Source organism: Lynx canadensis, chromosome D1, assembly GCF_007474595.2.
Source record: "Lynx canadensis isolate LIC74 chromosome D1, mLynCan4.pri.v2, whole genome shotgun sequence".
In the NCBI taxonomy this organism is placed as follows: domain Eukaryota; kingdom Metazoa; phylum Chordata; class Mammalia; order Carnivora; family Felidae; genus Lynx; species Lynx canadensis.
In genome coordinates, this window is record NC_044312.2 from 81,061,105 (window position 1) to 81,079,367 (window position 18,263).

The following is an 18,263-nucleotide window of genomic DNA, read 5'->3' on the forward strand; positions in this document are numbered from 1 at the left end:
ATATCAATATATATAGATAATATTACAAGTTATATAATACATACACATTCACACACATACTTACTAGATACTGCCTTTTTCTCTGCTATATTTCCAGCTCTAGAAGAGTACCTTACTCACACTGAGCCTAGCGAAATAATGAATACATGAAGACCCTGTCTCTTCTGTAACTGATAGAAAATATTTACTAACAAGCTCCCCTCACTTAAAAATAGAACAGGGATTTAATAATGTGTACATTAAAGATTGTTTAGAAGCAAACAATAATTATGATCATTGGAACATCAAACATTGTTAAATCTACTGCAAACATCTTTCAGCTAACTGTAGAGATTCGAAACTGAATTGTGCTCAACGTTTTGTTTTTACAAAAGAAAGAGAAGTAACATGGAGGAATACTGTCCTAGATTTAATTGCAATCATCGAGGAATGATGGTTGAGAAGGTAGACAGGCCGAGACTCCTGGCACTGGCCTTTGATCCACTGAGTGAGGGTTATTACTGAAGGCAAGACAGCATAGTTGGATCATACATATATCTTGGGTCCTAAGTTTCTAAAAGACAATATAAATCACAAAGAATGGGAAAGGACGAAAGGGATATTCTGACATTACTATTAAGAGCTAACACTCTCTTGTGAGGTGATGGAAGTGCTAATTAACTCGATGATGGTAATCTTTTCACAATGTGTATGTATAAAAAATCACTATGCTCCATACTTTAAATATAATTTTTTCAATTATATTTCACTAAAGCTGAAAAATAAACAAACAGCTAACAATCTTGAGTCAGCTGGGTATCACCTAAAGAAAGGAATTAGGGATTGAGCAAACTGCCAATGGACACAAAACTCATTCATAATAAAACCAGGATGCTAACTTAGATATAGTGTTAACCCAAAAATGTATATTCTTTTCCTAATATTAACTCATAAACATTTTGCCTGGTATTAGAATCTTTTTATACATGTGGCTTACAAATTATTTCATCATTTCTTGTATTTGCCTTGCAGTGAAAAAGGTTTGAAAACATTGATCTGTTATACTTCCCTATACCCACCGACAATTAGCATCATCTTCCTAATTATCCACCCCTTATTGTGCCTTCAAATAACCTTAAAACATACACTGCCTCTGCATAATAGACTGTCTTTTGCAAACCCAGATGTTTGATGCAAACAGTAAAAGGAAGAAATGGTAGGTTAGTTAGAAGATTTGGTTAGCCCTCTTTTTTTTTTTTTTTTTAAGAAACCCAGTCACAGGTACATGATAGCAAACAGCTAGTGTCCAAATAAACAAGGACAACTCTATAACACAAATCCTGTTTAAAAGGACTAGCAGGGGTACCTGGGTAGCTCAGTTGCTTGACTGTCCAACTCTTGGTTTTGGCTCAGGCCATGATCTCATGGTCATACAATTGAGTCATGTCAGGCTCTACACTGGAGCCTACTTGGTATTCTCTCTCTCTCTCTCTGCCCTCCCCCGTTCACACACCTGTGCTCTTTCTCTGTTAAAATAAATAAATAAACATTTTAAAAAAGGATCTAGGGTAGTGTAAGGTATGAGAACAGTTTCATTATGTAAGTAGTGACTACTTATACTTGCAGAAAAGCAGAGTTATCTCAAGAAGGCAAGGTCACAATTTCAGCCAGGTTACTACTCTGATCTCATGCACTTGACAATTCACTTTACCTATAGAGCTTTTTAAAAATTCTCATAAAAACTTTATAAAGTAGATATTACTCCAATTTTATAGATACAGAACATAAACTGACTTTATTTGCTGGATCCTCCTCATTTAGATTTTCAGCTCAGAAAGCATCTGCTTATGAATGTTTTCCTTCATCACCTTACCCATCACTGCCAACACTTCCTTTAATTTCTATCATATAACTCTCTTTATTTTTGTTACAATTATCATTTTACAGTTCATTTAACTTTTCAATTTATTTTTTTGGTCTGTCTGTACTATAAGAACGTAAATTCTTTGAGGGTACAGCTTGTGCTTTTGTTTTCTTCTGTATTCCCACATCCAGGAATGGTAACTGTTACATAATTAGCTCTCAGTATTTATTTTGTAATGATCAGACAACAGAGGTCCATTGGACTGCAGAAATGTAAACTACACATAGTAGGAAAATTCAGAAACACATAAATTTAGAATCATTTTTTTCTGTAATCACTGTTCTTTTTTATTTTTTCATCATTAAAGAGTGTACTCTTTAATCCCCATCACCTATTTCACCCAATCTCCCACACCCCTCCCCTCTATAACCATTAGTTTGTTCTTTATAGTTAAGACTTTGTCTCTTGGTTTGTCTCTTTTTTTCTTTGCTCATTTGTTTCTTAAATTCCACGTGAGTGAAATTATATGGCATTTGTCTTTTTCTCTGACTTATTTCACTCAGAATTACATCCTCCGTCTCCATCCATGTTGTTGCTAATGGCAAGATTTCACACACATACACACACCATATATATATGGAATATATATATATATATATATATATATATATATAACTCTTCTTTATCCATTCATCTATCCATAGACACTGGAGCTTCTTCCATAGTTTGGCTATCATAAATAATGCTGCAATAAACACAGGGGTGCATGTATCCCTTTGAATTAGTGTTTTTGTTTTTGATTTTTTGGTATATATCCAGCAGTGCAATTATTGTATTGTAAGGTAGTATATTTTTAATTTTTTGAGGCACTACATACTGTTTTCCACAGTGGCTGCATTAGCTTGCATTCCCACCAGCATTGCAGGAGAGTGCTTTTTTCCCCACATCCTCACCAGCACTTGCTGCTTCTTGTGTTTTTGATTTTAGCCATTTTGACAGATGTGTGGTGATCTCCTTATAGTTTTGATTTGCATTTCCCTGGTGATGAATGATGCCGAGCATTTTTTCATGTGTTGTTGGCTATCTATATGTCTTCTTTGGAGAAATGTCTGTTCATGTCTTTTGCCCACTTTTTTAATTGGATTATACTATTTGGGTGTTGAATTGTATCAGTTCTTCATATATTTTGGATACTGGCCTTTTATTGAATATGTCATTTGCAAATAGCTTCTCCCATTCTGCAGACTGCTTTTAAGTTTTGTTGATTGTTTCCTTCAATGTGTAGAAACTTTATTTTGATGTGGTCTCAATAGTTTATTTTTGCTTTTATTTCCCTTGCTTCAGGAGATATATCTAGAAAAATGTTACTATGGCTGATGTCAGTCTGTTCTGAGACTTCTTATGGTTTCAGGTCTCACATTTAGGTTTTTAATTCACTTCAGTTTATTTTAGTATATGGTGAAAGGAAGTGGTCCAGTTTCATTCTTTTATGTGTAGCTTCCCAGTTTCCCCAACACCATTTGTTGAAGACAGTGTCTTTTTCCCATTGTATATTCACACCTCATTTGTCAAAGATAAATTGACCATATAATTGTGGGTTTGTTTCTGGGCTCTCTATTCTATCCCATGCGTCTATGTTGTCTATTTTTGTGCCAGTTCCACACTGTTAATTACTACCGCTTTGTAATATAATTTGAAATCTGGAATTCTGTTACCTCCAATTGTTTTTCTTCTTCAAGATTGTTTTGACTACATGAGGTCTTTTGTGGTTCTATACAAATTTTAATATTGTTTGTTCCAGTTATGTGTAAAAAAAAAATGCTGTTGGTATTTTGATAGAGATTGCATTAAATATGTAGATTGCTCTGGGTAGTATAGACATTTTAACAATATTTTCTCTTCCAACCCATGAGCACAGATTGTCTTTCAACTTCTTTCCATCATCTTGAATTTCTTTCATTAGTGTTTTAGTTTTCAGAATACAGGTCTTTTATCTTTTTGGTTAAATTTATTCCTATATATTTTGTTATTTTTGGTGCAACTGTAAGTGGGATTGTTGTCTTAATTTCTCTTTCTGCTGGTTCATTATTAGTGTGTAGGAATACAACAGATTTCTATACATTGATTTTGTAACCTGCAACTTTATTGAATTCATTTATCAGTTCTATCAGTTCTATCAATCCAATTTGGATTGGATTTTACTTTTTATTTCTTATGTTGTATAATTGCTATGGCTAGGACTTTAAATACTATGTTGAATAAAAGTGATGAGAATGGACATCCTTGTCTTGTTCTTGACCTTAGAGGAAAAGCTCTTAGTTTTTCACCATTGAGTATGATGTTGGCTGTGGGCTTTTCATATAAGGCCTTTATTAGGTTAAAGAATGTTCCCTCCAAACCTACCCTACTTTGTAGATGATTTTTATCATAATTGAATGCTGCACTTTATCAAAGGTTCAAATGGCTTCCCAGGCAAATTTTACCAAACATTTAAAGAAAAGATAATACCTATTTTTCTCAAAATTTCCAAAAAATAGAAGAGTGGGAATACTTCTACATTCATTCTATGAAGCCACTATCACTCTGGTACCAAATCCAGATAAAGAAAAAAAAAAAAAAAAAAAAAAAAAGAAAGAAAGAAAGAAAGAAAGAAAGAAAGAAAGAAAGAAAAAAAGAAAAAACTATAGGCCAATATCTCTTATGAATGTAGATGCAAAAATCCTCAACAAAATATTGGCAAACTGAATCCAACAATACATTAACAAAATCATATACCACGATCAAATGGGATTGATTCCGGGATTCAAGGGAGATTCAGTATTTGTAAAGCAATCAACAAAACAAATCACATCAATAAGAGAAAGGATAAAAACTATATTATCATTTCTATAGATGCACAGTCATTTAATTTTTAATTTTGCTTTATATTCCTTTAATGTAGAATATGCTAATGTAGGAAAGATATATTGATTTTTCAAGTTGACTGATTCTGAGGAATTGAAAGTTTAGCAACTGTAATTTTTTTCTGTGCTTATAGTCACGTTACATTGAATGAATTAGATATGCTGAAGAAAACCGCAAAGAGAGATCGGTAATTTTTCAAGTCAAAGGCATATGGTACAGATCTTTGTCTGCAACAAAGACTATCTAATTGCAAAGTGAAATGCAGTAAAAATCATTGTTGTGGAATTAAAATTAGCAAGTACATCACAGTTCCTTGATCTGGTTATTTATTTCATTCCCAAAACGATTTTCATCATACACGGCACAAGATCTTGATGTAACACGAACACAGTTCCAGGTCATTTTTGCAAATGTGGGTAATAAAATTCATCATTTTCCTTTTTGACACTAGTATATTATATACTTTCTCAGAACTGATGGTTTAAAAACTGGTGGATATAGGCCATGTTATAACTGAATAAAAATATTTAGACACTAGGCTGGATAATTCCCCAAGTAGTGTTGCAACTTACCTCTCTTAAACAGCATTGATTCAATTTTCTTCAACAGACTGGCATAATAGATATACCTGTCAATGGAAACATTTTCAAAAAACCCTTTCAGATGATAACAAGATGATCTGTCTTGTATGTGGATAGGTAGGTAGTTCAAGTTCTTTGGGTCCAGTAAGGAGATACCATAGGTGCTTTCTTGCCAAATGCCAATGGAGGAAAATGTATTTTGTCTTTATAAGAATAGGTAATTTTGTTTATTTTTAAAAATTTTTATTTCTGTATTTTGATAGAGAGACAGCAGGAAAGGGGCAGAAAGAGAGGATGAAAGAGAGAATCCTAAGCAGGCTCCACATTGTCATGCAGAGCTGATGCGGAGCTTGATCTCATGAACCGTAAGATCATAACCTGAACTGAAATGAAGAGCTGGACACAACTGACTGAGATACCCAGGTGCCCCAGTTCTGTTTATTTTCCAAACAGGAAAATATCAGGCCCATTTTTTTTTCTACACCACATCCAATATGTGAGGTTTACTAACAGGGTCCCAACATACCATATATCCTTTTAGATTTAATAGCCAGTGTCCTAGAAGGAAGAAAGTGGCACGCAGACACAACCAGTACAGAACTTGAAGCTATTTGTTTTAAAAGGATACGGTTTTTAAATCACTTTTAGTAAGTAAGCCTTAAAAATTTATTTTCAGGGGCGCCTGGGTGGCGCAGTCGGTTAAGCGTCCGACTTCAGCCAGGTCACGATCTCGCGGTCTGTGAGTTTGAGCCCCACGTCGGGCTCTGGGCTGATGGCTCAGAGCCTGGAGCCTGTTTCCGATTCTGTGTCTCCCTCTCTCTCTACCCCTCCCCCGTTCATGCTCTGTCTCTCTCTGTCCCAAAAATAAATAAACGTTGAAAAAAAAAAAGAATTTAAAAAAAAAATTTATTTTCAAAAAGTGTCAGGAATTCGAAGAGAACATATTAAAATTTCAGGAAAAATTGATTTGTTGATTTGTTTCCTTCCTTAAATCCACTGAGTGCTGGTCAGATGTTATATATAATATCTATCCAGTCTTTTTGTGAACTACTTCCACTTTCCCTTCAGGCCTCAACTGAAGCATCTTTTCCACAGAGAAGGCTTCCAAGAGTGGACCTTGTATTGTCTGGTCTCCTTGTTGTATACCCCTATATATATATATGATGTACATCTTTCCCAATTCTTTGTCAGTTCCTAGAAATCAGGATCCATTTATGTTTATCAACATATCTCCATCTAGTATCTATTACTGATTGGCACATAACAGTTACCGAATAGTTTTGCTATATGCATCTTGCACAAAGGTAAATAATGAAAAATAAAACAATAATACATAAAATGGAGACCTGCTAAAAGATATAATAGAAGCACTTGACTTAGATAAAGTCTGGTACCTGTAAAAGTCCGGAAAATTCTCATGAAGAGAAGACAATGAGATAACATTTACTGTGCAAGGAAGATAACCAGGGCCAAGCAGATATAAGGGGAGGAAAAAAGCATAGAAGCAGAAGAGCATGTTTGGGGAACTACAAACTACAGCATAGACTGTGAGGTAGAGAATCAGGAAATGAAGCCAGGAAAGCAAAGTTGTCTAGTGGTCAAGCAGCAGTACCAACTGCAGCTGTGGGATCGGCCTTGACCTTGATCACATGTTCATGCATTATGTCCAGTAAGGAAACAATGAGTTAATTGGATTCCTGCAGTTTAATATCTACTATGCAGCCGGCAGTTCTGTGTTTCTATCAGTTTCCCTTGTCCCCAAGTCCCTTGGGGGAAGACAGGAAGCAGGTCCTGGTGAATAATGTACACACAGTGGATCTATGGCACAGCTGAAGATCCTAAGCTTAGAAAACCTTCAATTTCATAAAGAAAAATCTGACCAACCTTTGCCTGGCAGGAAGGGAGTATCTTTATTATCCTGGTGAGGAAACACATCTGCTTTCTGACCCAGAGGGAGAAACTAGCTCTAGTTTGCTATGCAAACATCCTTGGGAACAAACTCTGTCACAAAGCGTGTATAAATGTCTTGGAGAACTGCTTCTCAACAACGATGGGAACTCATTTTTCAAGAGGCTTCTTTAATAGTGAAGGTATTTTCATTTATATTTTTTTCTTTTGATGGGAAGATAATGAGGAAACGCATATGAGTGGATAATAAACTTCTATTTTTATGTGAGAAACTAAAAATAAAATTAAAAAAAAAAAACTATTGTCTAGGATGATGAGTGAGCAATTGCTTCATGCCTCAAATATCCAAACACTATACGCCCAGGATGTCCAAACCACTTAGTAACTAGACATATCTTTTAAAATACATGCACAGAAACTCTGAGCAGCATGTGCATTTATAGTTACGGCTAGAGTTCAAAACTGCTCTGGGTTTCCTTAGGATTGTGTCTGTCAATTCACAACTTTGAATTACTCTTCACATTTTACATCACATAAAACCTTTATGGCACATAATGTGACTCTTTGTTAACCTGATTCACAATACCTTCCCCAAAGCCAGATTTTCTTCCTCTTTCCAGCACAGAGAATTTTTTTTTCTCCTTGCCATGACTTATTTCAGAACGGTAATTTTTTTAAGAAACAACGATGTCTGTTACAAAGTTAAATTTCTGAGTTGCTTTAGACTTAGATCTTTCTGTAGTAAAAATGTTCCCACAATGAAGATTTGCTCTTTGAAACATTAATAAAGCTGAGGAGATGATGTTAGGTATAAAAAATGAGAGCTTTAATCTCTTTCTCAATAGATTACATTAAAATCAATCATAAATTGAATTCATGGAGATGGTGGATATTTGAAGGAGAGTGAGAATGAAGAATGAATCTATTTTGTTCATTTGATGTTTACGGAGTATTTTATATAGACTAGGCCTTCTCTTCCATTTTTGTGGAATCGCAAGAGCACACCAACTCTTGGTGTACACCTTTAAGGAGCTTTCAGACTACTGAGAGAAACAAAGGGAAAGAAACCCTTATAATAGAGCCTGGACAATGTCATTATAGGTTAAGCACACAGTGGCATAAGAAGCCTTTCCCCATGGAGTTTATACCAAGTAGTAGAAGGAAGCAGAATGAGAGCTTGTTCTTAAAGCATACATGGAGATTTTTTTTAACTTTTTAATATTTATTATTTTTAAAAATTTTTAAATGTTTTTATTTTTGAGAAACAGAGAGACAGAGTACGAGTAGGGGAAGGGCAGAAACAGAGAGACAGTGACACAGAATCTGAAGCAGGCTCCAGGTTCTGAGCTTTCAGCACAGAGCCCGACAGGAGGCTTGAACTCATGAACCATGAGATCATGACCTGAGCAAAAGTTGTATGCTCAACTGACTGAGCCACCCAGGCGCCCTGAGGCATACATGGAGATTAATAAGATAAAGTCTGGGGCGCCTAGGTGGCTCAGTCGGTTAAGTGTCCAACTTTGGCTCAGGTCATGATCTCACAGCTAGTGAGTTCAAGCCCCGCATCGGGCTCCATACTGACAGCTCAAAGTCTGGAGCCTGCTTCAGATTCTGTGTCTCATTCTCTCTCTGCCCCTCCCCTGCTTGTGTTCTCTCTCTCTCTCTCTCTCTTTCTCTCTCTCTCTCTCAAAAATAAATAAACATTAAAAAAATAAAGAAGATAAAGTCTGGAAGGAATGTATGCATACTGGCATGTATGCATGCATGAAAGAACAACTCATTTCTCCAGATGTTATCTGCAGGTTATATCAGGTCAAAGAAAGAATGGCATGCCATGGCATGTCACATTAAAGAAAATATGTGCCACATTAAAAAAAGCCTAGAATGTGTGTGAGGGTGGGGCTGGGATTATATGGTGAGGGAGTTAGAAGAAAAGGATAGGAGATGAAGCTACAAAATTAGATTGGGGCAGAACACAAAAGCCCTGGATGCCTCACTGCAAAAGAGTTTACATAATACATGACATACACCAACAAGAAACTTTAGACTTCTGTTCTAAAGAAGGCAATTCAAAATTCATGTGGGAGCATATTGGGAGAATACAACACTGGATGCAGAGTGTGACTACAGTTGAAATTAGGGCATTGAAAGTGAGAATGGTAAGAAAAAAATAAGGAATTGAGATATACTTCCAAAATTGATATTTGGTAACTGGCTTGTTGGGGTATGGGTATGGAAAACAGAAATAAGAAACACCATGAGATTTGGAGTTCAAACTAGAAATATATGAGTATTTTCAGAAGACTGAATATGGAGGGTAAGATGAAATAATATGAAAAGTGCTTAAGCGGTCATCCAAGCTGTCATCCATCAATCATGTATTCTATGAAGTAGAGAACCTTACATTAAACATAAATGTGTATTAGTAAACTCAATGGGATATCTGAACCTAAAAAAAACAGATATGGACATTCTGATTTATGCCTCTCTTTGCACTTAATCAATTTGCAAATCAACAAACTGGAGCATACAAGGACTGGCAGTTTTTCTAATAGTGTTGTAAGGCTAATTATCGGTAAAATCAATGTATTGAATAACAGAAACATCCTATCTTGAAACTTTGCAAAATAAAAACAACAAATAAATCATGTGTTTGTTTTCTTCCCTTGTGGAGCAGGGAATGATTGTTTGATCAATGTAATTAATGTATCATATTAATAATTAACATTTATTTTGAAATGTAGTTTTTTCCCAGTGCTGAAGCAATGCCTAAAAAGCGTGTGCCCTTAATAAATACTGGCATGTATGCATGCATGAAAGAATAACTCACTTCTCCAGATGTTAATCTGCAGGTTATATCAAGTCAAAAGAATTTTGAATTCTACACACTAGCCTTTAGTAATTCAGGTTACCCTTGTGTTAACTATTTTAACAACATTATAAATTTCAAGCAGATATTAAGCTTATAATAATAATAATAAAAAAAACCCAGTACTGAAAGTGCTCAATAACTACTTGTTTGAGGTCATTTTTCCAATAGCTGAATTCAGTCCAATCCAGAAGAATTCAAGGATCATAGCAATTTAGTGTGTCAGTGAAGAGATCGTTGCCCTTCTATGAGTCTGGAGCTATTTAATCTGAATTATAAATTAGCAGAGTTCAAAGAGAATGTGCCTTCCTTGCTCAGATGCAAATCTACTCAAAGAATGTGACTCTGCCTTAAACATGAAAACCTCTGGCAATTCCCCATCCATGGAAGGCTGAATTTGTTCTAATCTGACTAGAAAATTTAGTATTTGTAGGGTGTGATTAAGATGAGGGCAAAGCAATAACCTTGAGTCATGAGGTCATGGCATATAAAATATTGATAATGGGCTCTGGCTACAGAAGAACTGGTTTTATTTGTATCCTGTTTTTTCCATTTATTGTGTGACTTGAAAAACCTATTCCTCAAGATAATTGTTGGATCATTCCAAGTTAAACACTCAGTGCTAATTACGTGCCAATTATCATTCTTGGCTCCAGGAATACAGAAGAAACTGAAATGAATGCAGTCTGTACCCTCCTTACAATAAAAGCAGGCCAAAAAATAAACAGTTAAATGAAATATAAAATGAGAATTGTAACAAAGACAATAAAACAAGATTATATGATGGAGCAATACAGAAAAGGGGCCAGGCTACAAGAAAGGCCTAGTCTCGACTGCAAACATCTACTGAGTTTAATAAGGGCAGGGCATTACGAGAACACACCAGGGTACTGCACATCATAGATAATCGGAGTGGAGAGATATGTAGAGAGTTGCTCTAATAATCACATAGTGAACATCAAAAATAAAGCAATCTGAACGGAGTAAATGGATGAGAGCACAAGCTTAATTATTATTGCATGCCCTTTTTATTCAGTTGGGTACATATATGCATGACATTCCTGACTTGGTCAACAGAACATGACCCTGGTTTTGGAGAGAACTTATTGTTTTACACTAAAAGTTATATTTCATCATTATTACACAGATCTGGGAAGATAAAGTAGATATATTAGTATAAATTCAACACCACTCTGGAATATAGAACTCAGTATGCCCACCATCCTGCTGGTAGGAAACAAATATCCTTTCCCTATATAGAACATATTACAACACTTCAGGGCATTAGACATTTACATAAAACTGGTCTATATCCTGTGGCTCTGTTTGATACTCAGTCTGGGCCAGAAACTGAGGTATTACTTGCTTCTCTTTATGTTTTACCAATATATTTTGATAAGGCACATTGAAATTAATTATATAAAAGTATGAAGGGTAACTGACTGAGCTGAGTGGAGGTTAAACCACCTGGAAGCTGAAAACAAACCCCATATGTCCTTGATTTAAGAGAGTTTTTGTTTAGCAGAAACAGACCCATAAATACAAAGACTGAAGGTTTCCAGAGGGAGATGGGCAAATGGGTGAAGGGGAGTGGGAGATACAGGCCCCCAGTTATGGAATGAATAAGTCATGAGGATGAAGGATACAGCATAGGGAATATACTCAATGGTATTGTAATAGCATTGTATGGTGACAGGTGGTAGCTACAGTTGTGGTAAGCATAGCATGTAATGTAAGACTTGTGGAATCACCATGTTGCACACCTGAAATTAACGTAATATTATGTTCCAACTAAACTTCAATTAAAAAAAGAGAGCCTTTTTAAAGCTGATCAAAGCTGATCATAAAAAAGCAAGCATTTGGTTGAAGCCATCAGAGAAGAGTTATTTTATATGCATCACTCATGTAGGCGGTACCTTTGTACCAGGTGATGTATATAATTGAGGCAAACAATAATAAAATGATTTGTCAAACTTATACACTAAAGACAAATATCAAAATACTAAGAAATCTAATCTGATTTTATCTCAAATGCTTGAAGCTAAATTCCCAGTTAAACTGTTTATCATCTGAGATGATTTTTAAAATTTCCTTTAACATGCACAAAACAAAACAAAACAAAAAAAAGTAGAGAAAATGGCTCTGAGAGCTAATAACTGATGTCTTTTATAATTCTTTTACTTAAATTCATGTAATTTATTGTGATAAAATTAAAAAATTTTAAATAGTAATACTAAAGATCCACTAATGCTGTCACTTTAAAAAAGACATATGTGTTGTGATCTAACTATGGATATATGAATATCTGTATTTATTAATTTCCAGTCTAAATTAAGCAAGGAGTTAAAAAGATTAAAACCAAAGCTTTTCTCTCCCATTCTCAACTTGTGAAATTAATATGGTTCAGGAAATATTGCTGAATATTAATTAATGTTGGTTCCAAAATTGTAGCTCCAAGAACAGTGCAGAAAATCTGACATATGTCAGTATAAATCTCTCCTATTGAGCTCCCTTAAGTGTGCTGAACTAAAACTGCCTGAAGCCATCTGGGACTTTCTGCTGAACAAATCATTTTACCTTTTTGGGTCAATGAAGAAGTCAGTTAGTTGGAATCAAGAGAAGAATTTCTTCAAAATTATAACTGAAAGGAAAAGGGCTCTTCTCTACTAAGTATTCATTTCATAATACTAGGAAAGAAAGCGTTCATGTGTTTGAGGAAAAAAATTCTATCAAGCCCTAGGGGTCACATGTTTTTCAAAATTAGAGAGCAGTAATATCTACTAGACCTCCCAGGGGTATTTTCTGACACACTCCTTTTGACTCTACTCCTCATTCATATATTCAATTTATTTATTAAGCATCTGTCTTATGATAGATTCTATAATAAAAAGTGGGAAAAATAGAAAATAGAAAAAGAAATTTAAAAAAGAAAAAGAAATAGAACCTAGGTCCTAACATCAAGAAAGACTCATAGTCCAATGAGTAAGACAGATTTAGAATACCAATAATATGTAAATTCTACATTATAAGATCATCTATAGAATACAGAAGATTGGCACACACACACAAAAGTGATTAATTCCTTTGATAGTAGAGAAAAGAATGTGGTGAAAAGTTTTAATAAAAACAACAGGAAAGAAAGAAAGAGAAAAAGAAAGAATGAAAGAATGAAAGGAAGAAAGAAAATTGGAACTTAAACAGGAGATAAACTGGAATTGGCCAAAATATATTAACAACAACAACAACATAATAGTATCAGTTGTCAACTGTGTTCATGGCATAGTGCTAAGTGCTTTTCATGCATTAATTACCTCATTTGTGCCTCACAAAAACTCTTAAGACAGATGATGATGGGATATCGTCTCCATTTTCAGGACGAGGAAGTAAGGAAAAAGAGTTCAAAAACACTGCCCAAAGTCATATAGGTAAATAAGGAAGATACAGGACTTGAACACAAGAATCCAGCTTCCAAAATCTTTACACCAGCCACCAAACCTTATGGCAACTACCAATCACCACATCATACCGCAGCTCCCACACAAGGGCATTTCAGACAGAAATTACATGTGCAAAGGCTAAAGTATAAAACACATCATATTTTCAGAAAGCTGTTTGTTTTTCAGAATAACTAAAACAAAAACTCTATTCATGAAAGTAGCAGAGGATAGGTTCGACAGAATGGAGACCAGATCAAAGATGAACATATGCCATGAATATGAAGAAAGTAAGGGAGAAATAGAATAATGAAAGCAAGAACAGGAAGGAGATCATCACAACATTCAAAGTGAGAGGATAGCAGCAGTTTGAAAGAAAGCAGATTAAAGAGGATAAAGAGACTAGACATGCTAGTAAAATGTGGAGGAAGAGTGGGCAGAATTTTGAGAACTGGGTTGTCAGTGGTAAATAAAGTCGATTAAAATGTCTCCCATTTTATAATCTGGGTTTACAATCTGCAAAACTTAGAAAATAGTAATGCCACAAAACAGTCCACAGGGAAGATGGATGCTTTCCCAGGAACCAGAGTCTGTCTTTGAGGGCTTCGTCTGCATCTTTCAGAGATGTACATTCCCAATGCACATGCATGAACGCATCATGTAATCATTCAAGATTTCTCTGAGACAGACAGGCCACCTTTGGCAACCATACATTCTTTCTTGCAGAAAAGAATCTCCCTTCATTCCAAACCCATGTAAAGCTGCAGGAATCATCTAATTTCAGGGGTTTATTCTTCAGATAGGAAAACAATCTAGTTGGTGGTTTTGAAATCACAGTGGCAATTATTTTGTGAGGCAGCCAACTGGTTTCACAAATGTTATCTCATCAGCAGTATATCATCTCATTGAGGTAAATCAAACAACTTAGCCCTATTTTTAAAGGTAAAGAGAGGCTAAATGACCCTACTAGAGAGCTGGAAATAAACACTGTAGCACCAGCTCTGGAGAAGAGCAACTGACAAAATGACTACAAGACAGATAGCTTAAAAAGTCTTCGTAGTTTATACCGTTTGTATAATTTATACTGAGGTCTTCACTGACTAGTATAAAACTGACCTAAAATGAAATCTGAACTCAAGAGTTGTAGGGGGCTTTTTTTGCTCCAGATAAGTAGTTTATTCTCACTCCCTTGTACACTTCCTCTCACCCGTAGATTTGACTAAACAAGAACATCAAGGTAACACTCTATATCAATGAAATGGACAACATATGACCAGAAAATGTTCATGGTGAAATTTCAGTTTCATATTAAACTTCATCCCTGCACTATATTAAAGCATATTAAAATATCTTTAATGCAGGAATGCAAGCTGGTGCAGCCACTCTGGAAAACAGTATGGAGATTCCTCAAAAAACTAAAAACAGAACTGCCCTACGACCCAGCAATTGCACTACTAGGCATTTATCCACGGGATACAGGTGTGCTGTTTTGAAGGGACACATGCACCCCCATGTTTATAGCAGCACTATCAACAATAGCCAGAGTATGGAAAGAGCCCAAATGCTCATCGATGAATGAATGGTTAAAGAAGACATGGTGTGTGTATATATATATATATATATATATATATATATATATATATATACACATACATACAATGGAGTATTAGTCAGCAATAAAAAAGAATGAAACCTTGCCATTTGCAACTATGTGGATGGAACTGGAGGGTATTATGCTAAGTGAAATTAGAGAAAGATAAGTGTCATATGACCACTCATGTGAGGACTTTAAGAGACAAAACAGATGCACATAAGGGAAGGGAAACAAAAATACTATAAAAACAGGGAGGGGGACAAAACATAAGAGACTCTTCAATATGGAGAACAAACCAGAGGGTTACTGGAGGGGTTGTGGGAGGGGAGATGGGTTAAATGGGTAAGGGGCATTAAGGAATCTACTTCTGAAATCATTGTTGCACTAGATGCTCACTAATTTGGATGTAAATTAAAAAAATAAAATTTTAAAAAATTAAAAAAAAACTTTGTGGTTTAAAAAAATGTACTTAATGTATCAAATCATCATGTTCTACACCTTACACTTACACAAAGTTATATGTCAATTATATCTCAATAATGCTGGAAAAAAAGAGACAGAAAGGTTTCTGATTTAAAAAAATACTTCCACGTGGAACCTATTAAAACAAACAAACAAAAAAAATTACTTCAGGAGGTGATGGTGGTACTTTGCAGGCTGGCTGTTCTCTGGGGGCTGGGCAGCTGAAGTTGTGTAGTAATCAATCGTGGGCAAGAGATTTTAGAATCTGCTTATGTTTACCTAATAGATCCAACAGCCACAGGACCTGAAATTCTTAAAGCTTGGAACTACCAGGTATCGATTCATTTACCATTATTGCTGGAAATCATATCTATAGAGAAGATATTGAAAACATTACTTTTTCCTTTAAGATAGCAGTGTCAGCAAGAACCAAGCTCAAGTTGCAGATTCTTGTAAGCATTAAATAACAATGTATCTATTTAGTTTTTGGAAGAGAGTTCAGAAAACCTTCTGAAGCAATGGCCTTTTTTTTTTTTTCTGTAGGTTTTCTACTGTGGTTGCAAGTAGGCTCCCTGAAAGTACATTACTACATTTAGCTGAAAACTTCTGGAATTCCCATGTTTCTCTTTTAATCTGTAGGCTATATACAGATGGTTGGCTATGGGATAGTCATTATAAAAGAACATCCAGCAATAGAATTTTACCCAGATAATGTATTAGAAGATCCACAACTAGATAAACCACTTCCTGAGCTGAGAGAACGTCTATATAGCCTTATGGTTTGGATCATATGGGGAAAAAAAGGCCCATAGCCACACTCCATTGACTGTGATCATAGCTAAATATTTAGCACAGTGGAACTGTGGAAGAAATGGATTAACATCTAAAATGTGTAAAGAAAAAGAACCTCAGCGATTTGATTATACAAAGGATTGTAAGAAATGATATTGGGGCTCCAGAAGATGAAGATAATTTTGAAGAAGCTTTTTTTTTTTGCCACTTTATGTCACTTTATTTATTTATTTATTTTTATTATATGAAATTTATTGTCAAATTAGTTTCCATACAACACCCAGTGCTCATCCCAAAAGATGCCCTCTTCAATGCCCATTACCTACCCTCCCCTCCCTCCCACCCCCCATCAACCCTCAGTTTGTTCTCAGTTTTTAAGAGTCTCTTATGCTTTGGCTCTCTCCCACTCTAACCTCCTTTTTTTTTTTTTTTCCTTCCCCTCCCCCATGGGTTTCTGTTAAGTTTTTCAGGATCCACATAAAAGAGTGAAAACATGGTATCTGTCTTTCTCTGTATGGCTTATTTCACTTAGCATCACACTCTCCAGTTCCATCCACGTTGCTACAAAGGGCCATATTTCGTTCTTTCTCATTGCCCTGTAGTACTCCATTGTGTATATAAACCACAATTAAAAACATAAACACAGCAATAAACTCAGATCGCAATCAGTACTAAGGATATATTTAATGATGATTCTTGCAAAATATCAGCAAACAGATTCCATCTGTTTGGATTTTAGCTTAGACCTTAAAGGGCTTTGTGGCCAAAGGGGATCAAGGATACTTACCTGTTAGAGGCACAATTCCCTGTATGATTGCAGATTAGGGTGCATACACAAAACTGCAAACCACCGTTAAAGCAAAGAAAGATGCTTGGGCTGTACTAATCATGTTGATAAAATGCCACAGTCTATAGGCCAGGCAAGAGAGGCTGTTACAGAGAAAGAATTAAAATCATTCTGCAGCAATTCTCCATTTCTTCACATTGTAACATGTAGATCCTTAACTAAGAATATGGTTTGAACATATTTAAAATGGATGAAAGTATTTCCAGGTTTGGCATTCTAGATAATGGGGCTGTGTTGTACTTAATCTTCTGGGATGTTAAAAAATTTCATAAACAATATGGTAGACCACGAGGGGTATCTGACTATCAGACTGAAGAAAATACAGGAAAGACTTTTCTCACTGGCTTCCTTTAGGAATATAAGTTATCATGGGGTGCCTGGGTGGCTCATTGGTTAAGGGTCTGACTTCGGCTCAGGTCATGATCTAACAGTTAGTGAGTTGGAACCCCGCATCGGGCTCTGTGCTGACAGCTTAGAGCCTGGAGCCTGCTTCAGATTCTGTGTCTTCCTCTCTCTGTGCCCCTCCCCCACTCGTTTTCTCTCTCTCTCTCTCTCTCTCTCTCTCTCTCTCTCTCAAAAATAAATACACTTAAAAAAATTTTTTAAAAAAGGAACATAAGCTATCTGTAATGATAAAAGATGATTACGTCTACAAATTTGCTGATAGGAGGCTACATGATTGCTGCATTCTTTGGAGGAGCTGCTGTCCAAGAGTTTAATCACAATTACCACCAAACATTATAATTTTCATAACATATTTATGTCAGCATGTCACAAACTTCAGCAACCTTCTGGTTATAAAATAAGCACCCTACTGTGGGGGGCCGGGCCCCGGTGCCAGGCTGAGACCAGGTCGAGCAATGTTCCCCGTTGACTCAAGCCAACCCGGTGGTTCCCCCTCCCATTCCCCCACTTTCAAGGGCATACGAAAGCCTTGTCAAGGCTGAGAGAGTTAATTCCTGAAGCCTGTGGTCTGCAGGTGTTGGCAGTAATGCTACCTCCCTTTTTCTTCCCCGAGTCAGATAGACA

General features: G+C 35.7%; 1 pseudogene; it reads left to right on the forward strand.

The window, feature by feature from the left end:
* Positions 1 to 387: 387 nt before the first annotated feature.
* LOC115526339 lies at positions 388 to 17,953 on the forward strand (annotated as a pseudogene).
* The last annotated feature ends 310 nt before the right edge of the window (positions 17,954 to 18,263 follow it).